Source organism: Aulostomus chinensis, chromosome 4 (genome assembly GCF_037954235.1).
Source record: "Aulostomus chinensis isolate RoL2024-O1b breed Wild chromosome 4, RoL_Achi_v1.0, whole genome shotgun sequence".
In the NCBI taxonomy this organism is placed as follows: domain Eukaryota; kingdom Metazoa; phylum Chordata; class Actinopteri; order Syngnathiformes; family Aulostomidae; genus Aulostomus; species Aulostomus chinensis.
The window spans coordinates 28,533,854-28,546,941 of NC_141323.1; the positions used below are offsets into that span (position 1 = coordinate 28,533,854).

At 44.1% G+C, this 13,088-nt stretch overlaps 16 non-coding genes and 1 pseudogene across 16 annotated transcripts; all 17 read right to left on the reverse strand.

Moving 5' to 3' along the window:
* Window positions 1-5,815: 5,815 nt before the first annotated feature.
* LOC147265427 (5S ribosomal RNA) lies at window positions 5,816-5,934 on the reverse strand. The gene has a single exon (XR_015113924.1). It is a non-coding gene; the product is annotated as a 5S ribosomal RNA (ribosomal RNA).
* A 310-nt stretch (window positions 5,935-6,244) lies between these two features.
* Window positions 6,245-6,363, reverse strand: LOC147265428 (5S ribosomal RNA). Its single transcript, XR_015115354.1, has one exon. It is a non-coding gene; the product is annotated as a 5S ribosomal RNA (ribosomal RNA).
* A 309-nt stretch (window positions 6,364-6,672) lies between these two features.
* On the reverse strand, window positions 6,673-6,791 carry LOC147265429 (5S ribosomal RNA). The gene has a single exon (XR_015115203.1). It is a non-coding gene; the product is annotated as a 5S ribosomal RNA (ribosomal RNA).
* A 309-nt stretch (window positions 6,792-7,100) lies between these two features.
* On the reverse strand, window positions 7,101-7,219 carry LOC147265430 (5S ribosomal RNA). Its single transcript, XR_015113032.1, has one exon. It is a non-coding gene; the product is annotated as a 5S ribosomal RNA (ribosomal RNA).
* Window positions 7,220-7,528: 309 nt separating this feature from the next.
* Window positions 7,529-7,647, reverse strand: LOC147265431 (5S ribosomal RNA). Its single transcript, XR_015113926.1, has one exon. It is a non-coding gene; the product is annotated as a 5S ribosomal RNA (ribosomal RNA).
* Window positions 7,648-7,957: 310 nt separating this feature from the next.
* LOC147265432 (5S ribosomal RNA) lies at window positions 7,958-8,076 on the reverse strand (annotated as a pseudogene).
* A 309-nt stretch (window positions 8,077-8,385) lies between these two features.
* LOC147265433 (5S ribosomal RNA) lies at window positions 8,386-8,504 on the reverse strand. Its single transcript, XR_015113927.1, has one exon. It is a non-coding gene; the product is annotated as a 5S ribosomal RNA (ribosomal RNA).
* Window positions 8,505-8,814: 310 nt separating this feature from the next.
* On the reverse strand, window positions 8,815-8,933 carry LOC147265434 (5S ribosomal RNA). Its single transcript, XR_015114923.1, has one exon. It is a non-coding gene; the product is annotated as a 5S ribosomal RNA (ribosomal RNA).
* A 309-nt stretch (window positions 8,934-9,242) lies between these two features.
* Window positions 9,243-9,361, reverse strand: LOC147265435 (5S ribosomal RNA). Its single transcript, XR_015113427.1, has one exon. It is a non-coding gene; the product is annotated as a 5S ribosomal RNA (ribosomal RNA).
* Window positions 9,362-9,670: 309 nt separating this feature from the next.
* Window positions 9,671-9,789, reverse strand: LOC147265436 (5S ribosomal RNA). Its single transcript, XR_015114888.1, has one exon. It is a non-coding gene; the product is annotated as a 5S ribosomal RNA (ribosomal RNA).
* A 310-nt stretch (window positions 9,790-10,099) lies between these two features.
* On the reverse strand, window positions 10,100-10,218 carry LOC147265437 (5S ribosomal RNA). Its single transcript, XR_015113947.1, has one exon. It is a non-coding gene; the product is annotated as a 5S ribosomal RNA (ribosomal RNA).
* A 309-nt stretch (window positions 10,219-10,527) lies between these two features.
* On the reverse strand, window positions 10,528-10,646 carry LOC147265438 (5S ribosomal RNA). The gene has a single exon (XR_015114787.1). It is a non-coding gene; the product is annotated as a 5S ribosomal RNA (ribosomal RNA).
* A 310-nt stretch (window positions 10,647-10,956) lies between these two features.
* Window positions 10,957-11,075, reverse strand: LOC147265439 (5S ribosomal RNA). The gene has a single exon (XR_015114356.1). It is a non-coding gene; the product is annotated as a 5S ribosomal RNA (ribosomal RNA).
* Window positions 11,076-11,384: 309 nt separating this feature from the next.
* Window positions 11,385-11,503, reverse strand: LOC147265440 (5S ribosomal RNA). Its single transcript, XR_015113958.1, has one exon. It is a non-coding gene; the product is annotated as a 5S ribosomal RNA (ribosomal RNA).
* Window positions 11,504-11,813: 310 nt separating this feature from the next.
* Window positions 11,814-11,932, reverse strand: LOC147265441 (5S ribosomal RNA). The gene has a single exon (XR_015112682.1). It is a non-coding gene; the product is annotated as a 5S ribosomal RNA (ribosomal RNA).
* Window positions 11,933-12,241: 309 nt separating this feature from the next.
* LOC147265442 (5S ribosomal RNA) lies at window positions 12,242-12,360 on the reverse strand. The gene has a single exon (XR_015113928.1). It is a non-coding gene; the product is annotated as a 5S ribosomal RNA (ribosomal RNA).
* Window positions 12,361-12,670: 310 nt separating this feature from the next.
* Window positions 12,671-12,789, reverse strand: LOC147265443 (5S ribosomal RNA). The gene has a single exon (XR_015114926.1). It is a non-coding gene; the product is annotated as a 5S ribosomal RNA (ribosomal RNA).
* Window positions 12,790-13,088: the final 299 nt, after the last annotated feature.

Consider the following 13,088-nt stretch of genomic DNA (forward strand, 5'->3'; position numbering starts at 1 on the left):
ATTTATGAGAGTCCTGTTCTGATCCTTTTGTTTCAGTGTAGTACCAAAGAGAAGAGTCCATGTCCATAGTGTTTCATCTGTCAAACTGAAATTGCAGTGCTCTTGCAGTAGCATCCTTATGAAATTCCTGAATTTATCCGATTCCTTGCAGTTGATGAATAGATGCTCCTGGTCTTCCGGTTCTTTATTGCAGATTTGGCATGTCCTACTGTAGTTTTCCTTATTAATCTGGTGTAATTTGATTCCTGTGAAAATTCTCCTGTGTCTGATATTGAATTCTAGCTTGAAAGTATTGCTGTCCATGTAAGGTATGTTAAGGTTTTGCCAGATTTTTCCTATCGGTATTCCCTTGAATAATTGTGCCCAGTGTTTTTCTGCTTTTGGAGTGCGTTTCATTGAGTTAATCCCTATGGTGTACCAGTCCTTTGTTTTCACCTGTGACAGCTCTTTCCCTGTGTACTGTGTGACAAGCTCAAGCGGTGGGAGTTCGGGGTCTGCTCTCGATTTGTCCGTGATGATTAAGTTTCTCCACAGTGAGGTTATGTTTCTGTTGATTTTGTTACCTAGTCCATTTAGGTAATCCTTTCTGCACGGTGTCCCTGTTTTTTTGAGTTGGGTTGTGACTTTCCTGAGACTGAACAGACCCCTTTCCCCCACCACTTGACCGACCCTTGTTATATTATGTTGCTGAAGTGCCCTGCATTTAAGTGTCCTACCATTGTGTGTGAAAAAGGTGCTTTCGAGAAAAGGTAACTGCAGCACATGACTTTTCTGACTGCACTTAGGCCTGAGGTGGGGCAGGAATTTGCCCCATGCCTCTAGCACCTCCTGGTAGAACATCGGTAGCGAGCCATGGCTTTTCCCAGGAAGGAGGTGATAAAGAGGGAGTTTCTCCCCCTCCCCGTACTCAGCCAGGTAGCCCGCCATTGTGTCCTCCCAGGGGTACTGCCTGTTCGAATCGAGAAAATTTCTAACTAATTTGGCCCTGAGTGCATCTTTTTTTGCACTGATGTCAATTAGTCCTAATCCCCCCTCCCTTTTATTAGCAATTATCACCCGATGAGCGATCGAATTTCCCTTTCCCCTCCAAAGGAAGGAGGAGATCGCTTCATTGAGCGCATTTAGTGCCCACTGCGGTAGCTCACAGGCCCCCAAAACATGATTAATTTTTGACAGTATTAAGGCATTGATGACAATTACCTTTCCTCTCAGGCTTAAACCCCTACTTCTCCATAAATTAAGTGTATTTTCTACCTTTTTTACAAGTTCTCTCCACCCTAAGTCCCTGGCTTCCCCTTCATTTTTACCAATGTATACACCCAGTACTTTCCTGTATTCTTTAGTGCTAAAACCCCAATTATTTTTTAAACTATTTTTACCGAATTCCATCATTTCTGACTTATTTCTGTTAACCTTAGCTCCTGATGCTTTTTCATATCTTTCTAGATGTTTTATAATATAATTTAAATTTTCTTCATTTTTAAACATTATATTGATATCATCCGCAAATTGTGCTATTTTAACGACTTTGTCTCTATATGTTTTTATACCTATAATATTCTTATCATTCATTATACTTAAAGCTAGTGGCTCAGCAACAATACTGTATAAAAGAGCCGAAAGCGGGCATCCTTGCCTTACCGATCTTTTTAATTTGATCTTTTCTGTTAGTTGTCCATTTATCTTTATTTGACTGTATGCGTTATCGTATAATAATTTAATCCATCTAATAAAGCCTTCACCGTATCCAAATCTTTTTAAAGTTTTATATAAGAAAAGATGTTCTACTCTGTCGAACGCTTTCTCCAAATCAATTCCGAGCAGATACCCCCCCCTGTGCTGCCATTGTCCTGACGGTATCCTTTATTGTAAGGATCGTATCTATGATGTCTCTATCTGGTATGCCGTATGCCTGTGTATTACCAATAATGGTTCCTATTGTAAGTTTAAGCCTGTTTGCCAGTGTTTTGGTCAGTATCTTGTAATCTGTATTGAGTAAACTTATTGGTCTATAGTTTGTTATATCCTGTTTTGAACCTTTATTTTTGTAGATAAGTGAAATTATTCCTGCAGTGAATGTATTGGATGTTCTCTGTTCCCGTTCCATTGAGTGGTACAATGACAGCAACAGGGGAGCTATCTGCTCTTTGAAACAAATATAAAATTCTGCTGTTAAACCATCTACCCCTGGACTTTTGTTTTTATTTAAGCTATCTATTGCCGTCTTTATCTCATTAATAGTAATTTGTGCATCAGACCATTCCTTATCCTCCACTGAAATACTAGTTTGGATATTTGATAACAACTTGTCTACCTCTTCGCTATTGCTATATCCATTATCAAATAATTCTTTATAAAACTCTGTAGTTACTCTTAGTATATTTTCTTGATCGTCATATTCTTTTCCAGTTATATCGTTGATTTTTTCTATTATAGTTTTGTTTTGTTTTTGCTTTTCGAGCCCCAAAAAATATGCGGTGCATTTTTCTCCTTCTACTAAATTTTTAACTCTGCTTCTTATCATTGCACCTCTGCATTTTATTTTTTCTATGTTTCCTAGTTTTGCTTTATATAATTCATAGTTTTCTGTGTTTCTGTTAGGTTCTTTATCAAATAATGCTATTTCATGATTGATTAATTTTCTTAGTCGATTTTCTTCCAGCTCCTCTCTCCACTTTTTCTCTTTACTATAATTTATACTACTTCTTTTAATTCTTTGCTTTAGAATTTCCCACTTTTCTATAAAATTATTTTCTATTTTCATTTCAATTTTTGCATAATCAAGCAGTTTTGTGATTTTTTTAACGTAAGTTGAATCTGCCAGGAGGCTGGAGTTGAGGCACCAGGTACCTCCCCCCCTGAAACCTCCTGCAGCACCCAAGTAACACTCAATTGTTGCGTGATCACTCCATGCGTTATAATTATATTGTATTTTATTGATCTGTTTTGTTGCTTCAGGGGCCGTTAGACATAAATCTATTCTGGCTTGTTTCATTTTTCCCTGCACAACCTGTCTTCTGGAGTACTCTTTCTTGAATGGGTTGTGAATTCTCCATACATCTGTCAAATTGTGAATATTCATTAAATTATATAGCTCAGTTCTGCTTGTGTCATTCTTGTATACATTATTAATTGATATATCATCCTTAGTTAATGCGATATTGAAATCTCCTATTATTATGGTTCTATGATCTATCCATCTGCTTATACTATTTAGAAACATTTTCCTTTCCTTTTCACAGTTACTGGCATATATGTTAACAATTCTGTATGTTCTATTGTTTATGCAAACATCTATAATAAGTATTCTACCTTTCTTGTCATGATATATTAACTTGCTATTGGTACTTATAGTCTTTTTTACTAAAATAGCTACTCCACAAGATTTACTTGTGCCGTTGCTAAAAAAGACATCTCCTTCCCACATTTTGCTTGCTGCCGCCACGCTATCCCCTTCCCACCTTGTCTCCTGTAAGCAGAGAATGTCACACTTGCTTTTAAGTAAAATGGCGGTCATCCTGCAATAAGTGCGGAGTCCATTGACATTAAGGGAGTGCAGCAGAAACATGGTCAGACCAAAAAAACCTTTAAACAGCCAATTTTCCCTCAAGATTTTTTACCTCTCCCTCCTTCTTTCTTCTGTTTTTTCTTCATCGCAGCATCTTTTATTGAGGTGTGCTTTTTCCGAATATTTTTTATTGTGGCAAAGTCCATTTCCGAGTCACTGTTTGATCTACTCTGAGGAGGGAAGGTGGAGGGCACATTTAAGGTAGGTACCCTGGTGGATGTGGCTGCCGCCGGCTGCAATTCTCCTGGGGTGTCCCCTACCTCCATTGATTCCAGGAGTTGAGAAGGCTCCGGCTCCTTTTCGGACCCGTTTCCTCCTCCATCCTTTCCTCTCTGCTGTGGGCCTGAGTCAGTGCTCATAACATTCAGACTTGAACCAAGCCTTGTGCCTGGGCTCTGCACCGCTGTAGGAGGGCTCTGGGTTCTCTGAGGGGCGTAACCCTCACCGGCAGCCTGCTTGGCGGCGCCACTACCCACCTCGTCATCTTCCTCCTCATCCTCCGTTCCTCCCTCACTTAAACCTTCCATCTCACTGTACAGCTCCTCAGATCCAGATTCCACCACAATATCCTCATCACTATAATTACAATTACATTCATCAATTTTGTTCCAACACACCTCACATTTCTGTATCTTATTAGGTTTCCTGTTGCACTCCCTTGCATAATGCCCCTGGACACCACACTTATGGCAGGAGAACTCAGGACAGTCCCTTAGGATGTGCCCCGGCTGGAGGCACATCCTACACACCCTAGCCTGCCTATCATGTATGACCCTGAAATATTCCGGTCCTATTGCTGTGTCAAACCGTGCTGAATAAGGCAGAGATTGGACTTTATCTGTAAATTTTACTTTGAGAAACCGCGTCCCATCAGCAATTTGCGTACCCGGCCACATCCTCCTCCTTATAGTTGATGCAGCTGAGACTCCCCACCCTTCTAGCTTTTGTAAAATTTCCTCATCTCTGATGTAAGCTGGTAAGCTTAAAAAAGAAACCATGAGTTCATCATTACACAGATCTTTGACATGCACTGTGTTGTCCCCAATTTTGAAACCATCTAGGATTCTCTCTTTCCCTTTGATGTGTGACATGGTAATTTCATATTTCTGCGGCCCTGTCGCCCTACAGGCTATTAAACCTCCACACGGTGCTCTTATGCATCTCATTAATTCGAGAACTGGGACTTCATCCTGCCCAGTTACCTCGACACTGACCGTCAGTTCTCTGTCATACTTGTGGTCGCCACCCGCAGGTTTCGCCGCTCCATGTCGCTGCTGCTGCTGCCTTTCCCCACCAGACGCCGCATCTCTTTCCGCCGCCAATTCTCTCTCACTCTCCGTCGCCTCTCCAGTAGCTCCTCGCTGCCCAGGTCTTCTCGGAACCACTTCTTCAGCTCTGTTCTTCAGGCCACCAGCTCTCGTTGCCTGTGGACCGGCTCCAGCGCTCCTTCCACACATCTCCTCTGAATCAGCCGCTGCTCGCCGTCTTTCCCCCGCTGTCGCTGCGGAAGCCGCTCTCGCATTTCCCTCCGGCAGTTTTCCTTCCGGCTTCTTCATGTTTCGTTTCTGATTGTTTCTTTTAACAAGCAACCATTTTTCATTTTCTTCACCTGTTTGTGCGTTTATGTCAAGTCCGTTTTCCATGCTCGTAATCTGAAATCCGTTTGCAGAGTTCAAATCCATTTGGTCCGTCCGAAAGTTTTTCATTAGGAAAAAAAAACTCAAATTGACCTCCCCCGATCAGTATAAAAACTGTCGGGGGGAAAAAATGTTCACTCTAAAAACGAACCAAAAATGCACGGAAAAAAAGGAAGAACAATGAAAAAGGCTGAAAAAAACGAAAGAAATGGGAAAAGCGGAGTCCGCGACCTCCGTGTGTCGTGCTGTCAGCGTACCGTCTGATTGGCGCATGCGTGTTGAGAGTGGTATGGCCGTAAGCCCTTGACTCTGAAACACATGGGCTCTAAATCCATTTCACACACTTTACAACATCAGAAAAATAGTGATGCGCAACAGCCTCAGGGTCTTTTCACACGCCAAATACGTGTCCTGTCAATAAAAGAAAAGAATGTTGATGTCATCGAGAGAAAAGTACTGCATCTGCCATCTGTCTTCTTCAAATTAACCACTGCATGAAATTCCATTCCAAAGCTGCAGAGGGCGCTTCAAGAAAAGGTGTGTGAGGGAAGCTCGCTCATGCTGGTCCCCAAAGACTCAAAGCGGCCCTTTCCTCACAATGAAACAAAAAAGCTTACAGCACCTGGTATTCCCAGGCGGTCTTCCATCCAAGTACTAACCAGGCCCGACCCTGCTAAGCTTCCGAGATCAGACGAGATCGGGCGTGTTCAGAGTGGTATGGCCGTAAGCCCTTGACTCTCACACACATGGGCTCTATATCCATTTCACTCACTTTACAACCTCAAAAAAAATGTGATGTGCAACAGCCTCACGGTCTTTTTACACACCAAATAGTTGTCCTGTCAATACAAAGAAAAAAATGTTGATGTCATCTAGAGAAAAGTACTGCATCTGCAATCTGTCTACTTCAAATTACACACTGCATGACATTCTATTCGAAAGCTGTGGAGGGCGCTTCAAGAAAATGTGTGTGAGGGAAGCTCGCTCATGCTGGTCCCTAAACACTCAAAGCTGCACTTTCCTCACAATGAAACAAAAAAGCTTACAGCACCTGGTATTCCCAGGCGGTCTCCCATCCAAGTACTAACCAGGCCCAACCCTGCTTAGCTACCGAGATCAGACGAGATCGGGCGTGTTCAGAGTGGTATGGCCGTAAGCTCTTGACTCTCACACACATGGGCTCTATATCCATTTCACACACTTTACAACCTCAGAAAAAAAGTGATGCGCAACAGCCTCAGGGTCTTTTCACACGCCAAATCGGTGTCCTGTCAATAAAACAAAAGAATGTTGATGTCATTGAGAGAAAAGTACTGCATCTGCCATCTGTCTTCTTCAAATTAACCACTGCATGAAATTCCATTCCAAAGCTGCAGAGGGCCCTTCAAGAAAAGGTGTGTGAGGGAAGCTCGCTCATGCTGGTCCCCAAAGTCTCAAAGCGGCCCTTTCCTCACAATGAAACAAAAAAGCTTACAGCACCTGGTATTCCCAGGCGGTCTTCCATCCAAGTACTAACCAGGCCCGACCCTGCTAAGCTTCCGAGATCAGACGAGATCGGGCGTGTTCAAAGTGGTATGGCCGTAAGTCCTTGACTCTCACACACATGGGCTCTATATCCATTTCACTCACTTTACAACCTCAAAAAAAATGTGATGTGCAACAGCCTCACAGTCTTTTTACACACCAAATAGGTGTCCTGTCAATAAAAGAAAAGAATGTTGATGTCATCTAGAGAAAAGTACTGCATCTGCCAACTGTCTACTTCAAATTAACCACTGCATGACAATCCATTCCAAAGCTGTGGAGGGCGCTTCAAGAAAAGGTGTGTGAGGGAAGCTCGCTCATGCTGGTCCCCAAAGACTCAAAGCTGCCCTTTCCTCACAAAGAAATAAAAAAGCTTACAGCACCTGGTATTCCCAGGCGGTCTTCCATCCAAGTACTAACCAGGCCCGACCCTGCTTAGCTTCCGAGATCAGACGAGATCGGGCGTGTTCAGAATGGTATGGCCGTAAGCCCTTGACTCTGACACACATGGGCTCTATATCCATTTCACACAATTTACAACCTCAGAAAAAAAGTGATGCGCAACAGCCTCAGGGTCTTTTCACACGCCAAATCGGTGTCCTGTCAATAAAAGAAAAGAATGTTGATGTCATCGAGAGAAAAGTACTGCATCTGCCATCTGTCTTCTTCAAATTAACCACTGCATGAAATTCCATTCCAAAGCTACAGAGGGCGCTTCAAGAAAAGGTGTGTGAGGGAAGCTCGCTCATGCTGGTCCCCAAAGACTCAAAGCGGCCCTTTCCTCACAATGAAACAAAAAAGCTTACAGCACCTGGTATTCCCAGGCGGTCTTCCATCCAAGTACTAACCAGGCCCGACCCTGCTAAGCTTCCGAGATCAGACGAGATCGGGCGTGTTCAGAGTGGTATGGCCGTAAGCCCTTGACTCTCACACACATGGGCTCTATATCCATTTCACTCACTTTACAACCTCAAAAAAAATGTGATGTGCAACAGCCTCACGGTCTTTTTACACACCAAATAGTTGTCCTGTCAATACAAAGAAAAAAATGTTGATGTCATCTAGAGAAAAGTACTGCATCTGCAATCTGTCTACTTCAAATTACACACTGCATGACATTCCATTCGAAAGCTGTGGAGGGCACTTCAAGAAAAGGTGTGTGAGGGAAGCTCGCTCATGCTGGTCCCCAAACACTCAAAGCTGCCCTTTCCTCACAAAGAAATAAAAAAGCTTACAGCACCTGATATTCCAAGGCGGTCTTCCATCCAAGTACTAACCAGTCCCGACCCTGCTTAGCTTCCGAGATCAGAAGAGATCGGGCGTGTTCAGAGTGGTATGGCCGTAAGCCCTTGACTCTGACACACATGGGCTCTATATCCATTTCACACACTTTACAACCTCAGAAAAAAAGTGATGCGCAAAAGCCTCAGGGTCTTTTCACACGCCAAATCGGTGTCCTGTCAATAAAAGAAAAGAATGTTGATGTCATCGAGACAAAAGTACTGCATCTGCCATCTGTCTTCTTCAAATTAACCACTGCATGAAATTCCATTCCAAAGCTGCAGAGGGCGCTTCAAGAAAAGGTGTGTGAGGGAAGCTCGCTCATGCTGGTCCCCAAAGACTCAAAGCGGCCCTTTCCTCACAATGAAACAAAAAAGCTTACAGCACCTGGTATTCCCAGGCGGTCTTCCATCCAAGTACTAACCAGGCCCGACCCTGCTAAGCTTCCGAGATCAGACGAGATCGGGCGTGTTCAGAGTGGTATGGCCGTAAGCCCTTGACTCTCACACACATGGGCTCTATATCCATTTCACTCACTTTACAACCTCAAAAAAAATGTGATGTGCAACAGCCTCACGGTCTTTTTACACACCAAATAGTTGTCCTGTCAATACAAAGAAAAAAATGTTGATGTCATCTAGAGAAAAGTACTGCATCTGCAATCTGTCTACTTCAAATTACACACTGCATGACATTCCATTCGAAAGCTGTGGAGGGCACTTCAAGAAAAGGTGTGTGAGGGAAGCTCGCTCATGCTGGTCCCCAAAGACTCAAAGCTGCCCTTTCCTCACAAAGAAATAAAAAAGCTTACAGCACCTGGTATTCCCAGGCGGTCTTCCATCCAAGTACTAACCAGGCCCGACCCTGCTTGGCTTCCGAGATCAGACGAGATCAGGCGTGTTCAGAGTAGTATGGCCATAAGCCTTTGACTCTGACACACATGGGCTCTATATCCATTTCACACAATTTACAACCTCAGAAAAAAAGTGATGCGCAACAGCCTCAGGGTCTTTTCACACGCCAAATCGGTGTCCTGTCAATAAAAGAAAAGAATGTTGATGTCATCTAGAGAAAAGTACTGCATCTGCAATCTGTCTACTTCAAATTACACACTGCATGACATTCCATTCGAAAGCTGTGGAGGGCACTTCAAGAAAAGGTGTGTGAGGGAAGCTCGCTCATGCTGGTCCCCAAAGACTCAAAGCTGCCCTTTCCTCACAAAGAAATAAAAAAGCTTACAGCACCTGGTATTCCCAGGCGGTCTTCCATCCAAGTACTAACCAGGCCCGACCCTGCTTAGCTTCCGAGATCAGACGAGATCGGGCGTGTTCAGAGTAGTATGGCCATAAGCCTTTGACTCTGACACACATGGGCTCTATATCCATTTCACACAATTTACAACCTCAGAAAAAAAGTGATGCGCAACAGCCTCAGGGTCTTTTCACACGCCAAATCGGTGTCCTGTCAATAAAAGAAAAGAATGTTGATGTCATCGAGAGAAAAGTACTGCATCTGCCATCTGTCTACTTCAAATTAACCACTGCATGACATTTCATTCCAAAGCTGTGGAGGGCGCTTCAGGAAAAGGTGTGTGAGGGAAGCTCGCTCATGCTGGTCCCCAAACACTCAAAGCTGCCCTTTCCTCACAATGAAACAAAAAAGCTGACAGCACCTGGTATTCCCAGGCGGTCTTCCATCCAAGTACTAACCAGGCCCGACCCTGCTAAGCTTCCGAGATCAGACGAGATCGGGCGTGTTCAGAGTGGTATGGCCGTAAGCCCTTGACTCTCACACACATGGGCTCTATATCCATTTCACTCACTTTACAACCTCAAAAAAAATGTGATGTGCAACAGCCTCACGGCCTTTTTACACACCAAATAGTTGTCCTGTCAATACAAAGAAAAGAATGATGATGTCATCTAGAGAAAAGTACTGCATCTGCAATCTGTCTACTTCAAATTACACACTGCATGACATTACATTCCAAAGCTGTGGAGGGCGCTTCAAGAAAAGGTGTGTGAGGGAAGTTCGCTCATGCTGGTCCCCAAACACTCAAAGCTGCCCTTTCCTCACAATGAAACAAAAAAGCTTACAGCACCTGGTATTCCCAGGCGGTCTCCCATCCAAGTACTAACCAGGCCCGACCCTGCTTAGCTTCCGAGATCAGACGAGATCGGGCGTGTTCAGAGTGGTATGGCCGTAAGCCCTTGACTCTTACACACATGGGCTCTATATCCATTTCACTCACTTTACAACCTCAGAAAAAAAGTGAAGCGCAAAAGCCTCAGGGTTTTTTCACACGCCAAATAGGTGTCCTGTCAATAAAAGAAAAGAATGTTGATGTCATCTAGAGAAAAGTACTGCATCTGCCATCTGTCTTCTTCAAATTAACCACTGCATGAAATTCCATTCCAAAGCTGCAGAGGGCGCTTCAAGAAAAGGTGTGTGAGGGAAGCTCGCTCATGCTGGTCCCCAAAGACTCAAAGCTGCCCTTTCCTCACAAAGAAACAAAAAAGCTTACAGCACCTGGTATTCCCAGGCAGTCTTCCATCCAAGTACTAACCAGGCCCGACCCTGCTAAGCTTCCGAGATCAGACGAGATCGGGCGTGTTCAGAGTGGTATGGCCGTAAGCCCTTGACTCTCACACACATGGGCTCTATATCCATTTCACTCACTTTACAACCTCAAAAAAAATGTGATGTGCAACAGCCTCACGGTCTTTTTACACACCAAATAGTTGTCCTGTCAATACAAAGAAAAAAATGTTGATGTCATCTAGAGAAAAGTACTGCATCTGCAATCTGTCTACTTCAAATTACACACTGCATGACATTCCATTCGAAAGCTGTGGAGGGCACTTCAAGAAAAGGTGTGTGAGGGAAGCTCGCTCATGCTGGTCCCCAAAGACTCAAAGCTGCCCTTTCCTCACAAAGAAATAAAAAAGCTTACAGCACCTGGTATTCCCAGGCGGTCTTCCATCCAAGTACTAACCAGGCCCGACCCTGCTTGGCTTCCGAGATCAGACGAGATCGGGCGTGTTCAGAGTAGTATGGCCATAAGCCTTTGACTCTGACACACATGGGCTCTATATCCATTTCACACAATTTACAACCTCAGAAAAAAAGTGATGCGCAACAGCCTCAGGGTCTTTTCACACGCCAAATCGGTGTCCTGTCAATAAAAGAAAAGAATGTTGATGTCATCTAGAGAAAAGTACTGCATCTGCAATCTGTCTACTTCAAATTACACACTGCATGACATTCCATTCAAAAGCTGTGGAGGGCGCTTCAAGAAAAGGTGTGTGAGGGAAGTTCGCTCATGCTGGTCCCCAAACACTCAAAGCTGCCTTTTCCTCACAATGACACAAAAAAGCTTACAGCACCTGGTATTCCCAGGCGGTCTCCCATCCAAGTACTAACCAGGCCCGACCCTGCTTAGCTTCCGAGATCAGACGAGATCGGGCGTGTTCAGAGTGGTATGGCCGTAAGCCTTTGAATCTTACACACATGGGCTCTATATCCATTTCACTCACTTAACAACCTCAAAAAAAATGTGATGTGCAACAGCCTCACGGTCTTTTTACACACCAAATAGTTGTCCTGTCAATACAAAGAAAAAAATGTTGATGTCATCTAGAGAAAAGTACTGCATCTGCAATCTGTCTACTTCAAATTACACACTGCATGACATTCCATTCGAAAGCTGTGGAGGGCACTTCAAGAAAAGGTGTGTGAGGGAAGCTCGCTCATGCTGGTCCCCAAAGACTCAAAGCTGCCTTTTCCTCACAAAGAAATAAAAAAGCTTACAGCACCTGGTATTCCCAGGCGGTCTTCCATCCAAGTACTAACCAGGCCCGACCCTGCTTAGCTTCCGAGATCAGACGAGATCGGGCGTGTTCAGAGTGGTATGGCCGTAAGCCCTTGACTCTTATACACATGGGCTCTATATCCATTTCACACAATTTACAACCTCAGAAAAAAAGTGATGCGCAACAGCCTCAGGGTCTTTTCACACGCCAAATCGGTGTCCTGTCAATAAAAGAAAAGAATGTTGATGTCATCGAGAGAAAAGTACTGCATCTGCCATCTGTCTTCTTCAAATAAACCACTGCATGAAATTCCATTCCAAAGCTGCAGAGGGCGCTTCAAGAAAAGGTGTGTGAGGGAAGCTCGCTCATGCTGGTCCCCAAAGACTCAAAGCGGCCCTTTCCTCACAATGAAACAAAAAAGCTTACAGCACCTGGTATTCCCAGGCGGTCTTCCATCCAAGTACTAACCAGGCCCGACCCTGCTAAGCTTCCGAGATCAGACGAGATCGGGCGTGTTCAGAGTGGTATGGCCGTAAGCCCTTGACTCTCACACACATGGGCTCTATATCCATTTCACTCACTTTACAACCTCAAAAAAAATGTGATGTGCAACAGCCTCACGGTCTTTTTACACACCAAATAGTTGTCCTGTCAATACAAAGAAAAAAATGTTGATGTCATCTAGAGAAAAGTACTGCATCTGCAATCTGTCTACTTCAAATTACACACTGCATGACATTCCATTCGAAAGCTGTGGAGGGCACTTCAAGAAAAGGTGTGTGAGGGAAGCTCGCTCATGCTGGTCCCCAAAGACTCAAAGCGGCCCTTTCCTCACAATGAAACAAAAAAGCTTACAGCACCTGGTATTCCAAGGCGGTCTTCCATCCAAGTACTAACCAGGCCCGACCCTGCTAAGCTTCCGAGATCAGACGAGATCGGGCGTGTTCAGAGTGGTATGGCCGTAAGCCCTTGACTCTCACACACATGGGCTCTATATCCATTTCACACAATTTACAACCTCAGAAAAAAAGTGATGCGCAACAGCCTCAGGGTCTTTTCACACGCCAAATACGTGTCCTGTCAATCAAAGAAAAGAATGTTGATGTCATCGAGAGAAAAGTACTGCATCTGCCATCTGTCTTCTTCAAATTAACCACTGCATGACATTCCATTCGAAAGCTGTGGAGGGCACTTCAAGAAAAGGTGTGTGAGGGAAGCTCGCTCATGCTGGTCCCCAAAGACTCAAAGCTGCCCTTTCCTCACAAA